Genomic DNA, 3,045 nt, shown 5'->3' on the forward strand with positions numbered 1-3,045 from the left:
GATGAGAATTTTTTTTAAAATGTATCTCTTAGTTCTTCCCTACCTGTGGGGCAATATCAATCATGATCATTTTTCACCTTATGAGAAACTATGCATGGATTAGATCACAAGGCTAGTGGCATCGGTAGCCTAGTGGTTAGGCTACCGGACTCGTAATCGTGAGATTGCGGGTTCGGGGGTTCGAGCCGCAGCTCGGTCCGACGTTGTGTCCTTGGGAAAGGCACTTTACACGAACTTCCCATTTGGCTCGGTCCTATCGGAGACAGACGTTAAACTAGGAGGTCCCGCCCCTTAAATAACCTAGTAGTGTTGATAGTGGCGTTAAACCCATACCATTTCACAATTTTCACAGATCACAAGGCTGGACAGTGCACATTTCTGGCAATAAACAAATTTTCACCTTCAGAAAAAACAGCAACGGTCTCCTGGCTGAGCAAGGCTCTCCTGAGCACAGAATGAGAGTGCCTCTTGTTAATGTCATAACAGTACTCTTAAATTATTACATGTCGCATTCATTTGATAAAAATTATTAAATATGGACATTTGTAAGCACTTTCTAATTGATAGTTCAAGTAGAACAATGGCAACAGCTCATAAGTAAGTAGAGCATTTCATCATACTTTTTAATTATTTGATTTTAAAATTCAAAAGATAGGGCAATTAACTAACACTTCCCTGAGACTCAAACATTGATTCTAGATATACTTCTAGTATCTCACTATCACACACCTAGTGACATGCAACTACTATTTTTAGAGGAAAGTACCAGATCAATGAGAGAAAGACAGACAAAAACGCAGGGGCATTTAATATAAGTATTAACTAAAGGGTATGAATAATGAAATCAACTAGTCATTAGTTCTGTGTTGTGATAGGCCAAGAGCAAACACTTCTTCTGACCCACAAAGAGCAATTATTGCAATGTGACAGTGAAAAAACTGTTTACTCACTAGTCCAATATTTTATAGAACCTGACACAAGTTTCCACAAAAGTATAAAGCTGTTCTTTTTTTTTGGCAAAAGCAGCACAAAAAGAGGCAAACTATTCCCTTAATCCCATACTCTCCTAACCTCGCTCCCTTCTGTCCTTGCTCAATCCAGTAGAATATGAATGAGGACAAAATCCTTGAAGAAAATCAACAGAGAACAAAAGTAAAATTTTGTCATCTGAGCAAACTGTGAGAATACTACACACAACATCCAAGCAAAAATCTTGTATGAGAAACTGAGAGTCAATACATACATGATATATATATATATATATATGTCGATTTCATGGATATATATACAGTCAAACCGGTACAAGGTGGAATCGCAAGGCATGCGCCCCTGTATTTCACCATAATTTGATGTTTTGGCAATTGGGTTTGGTATTTTCTGGAAAAAAATTGATTTGCAAAGGTTTCAGTGGCCATATATGTGTGTTCTGAGGCAAAAATTATGTCACTTTAGCCCCCCCAAAACAGTGCATCTGCAAGCGGGTCTAAAAGTAAAAATTTACATTACCAATATCTTAAATATCGGGGGACGCGGGGGGGGGGGGGGGGGGGGGGGGGGTCAGAAGATCAGCCCATAAAGAAAGGATGATGGGTCTCCTGTACGATTGACAAGCAGTGGTGAAAACTTCACTCCACCCAAGTGCTATCCTCCTAGCCTCTCCGATAATGACAAACGTCAGTCTACTTGTTGAGTGTCACCGCTGCTTACATCATTGTTTGATAAATTAACTGTAACTTTTCAACGTATATATACATGCTCTGTTTCCACCCTTAACCCTACCCATCAGTGTAGGCCTAATATGCACTATCAACCGATGCCACCCCTCCCACGCATGTAGCTTACAATGATTAAGGAACTTTTTTCTCGGTTTGCTGTGTATGATAAGACTGACAGACATTGTGGTCAAATTAATTTCACATCTCTTGCTATCCAGGAAAGTTTCTGTGCCTGTGCAACACTGGGGCAATTTCACAAGCAGTGGTGATACTTCACACCCACATCACCCTGAAAATCTTCATTACTCAGGGCTCATATGGAGGGGGTAACTTTGCCCAAGCTGCATCTTTACCCCATTTCCTTGCCTTACAGTATGGCGTAAAATATCGTCCTAATTTTCTTCAATCTTCAGTAGTCAGGTCACTGTTATCACCACAGTATTTTCATTGCAATAATAACCTTGTACCATTAAGTGTGCAATATATTTCAGTAGGTAAAATATCAATAACCAATGCCCACAGCTAATTTTCTTGAGGTATTTGGGGAGGGGGAGTGGTTGTTAATTTCTTTGAGAGGAGATTTCTGAGTCTCACTATTAATTGATGATTTCTTTCTTTTCATCGAGGGGGATTGAATGAGTCGGCTATTCATCAGGTTCCTCTTCAAATCAAAAACAGAGTAAATGGACATGGAGGCCAAAGTGAAAATCTGCTAAAATGGGGTAGAATCAATTTATATCGAACAAGTACCCCTATTAAGTGCACAGATTTTCCACTTCATAATCTCGAAATAAAAGTAAGGAATACCTGTCAAGACCAATTAGTCAAAGCAAATGATGAAACGGGAGTGAAAAATAAAATCTGGAGTTGCCTGCCAAGGTAACACGAGTCTAGTAAGTCAAGTTCTCTAATCCAACACACAGACCAACTTGCCCCAAAATAAAGAGCCACTTCATTTATTCATTCAGACCATTGTATCTTCAATGAGAGAATGGAAAATCTGCACTAAGAACACGAAAAGTGTGACTGCAATTCATTGTGAAAGGGAAGAGGCTAGCCGTACTTAATGACGGCTAGACTGGCAGTCTAGCAGTACTTAAGTACAGCTATACTGGTTGGCTAGACAGCTGGGCTAGCCGTACTTATTTTTAATATATATGATGTATAAATTTTTAGTTTGCAGTACCTAGAGTATTTGTATTTGAGACGAAACCAGGTGCCTTAATGACAGTGCATGTATTTTAAACCTCCTGTTTTCTAATGTTAATAGGACCTAAGATAAGTACGGCTAGACTGGCAGTTTAGCCGTACTTAAGTACGGCTAGACTTC

The sequence above is a fragment of the Aplysia californica genome, unplaced genomic scaffold (assembly GCF_000002075.1).
Source record: "Aplysia californica isolate F4 #8 unplaced genomic scaffold, AplCal3.0 scaffold00470, whole genome shotgun sequence".
NCBI lineage: Eukaryota > Metazoa > Mollusca > Gastropoda > Aplysiida > Aplysiidae > Aplysia > Aplysia californica.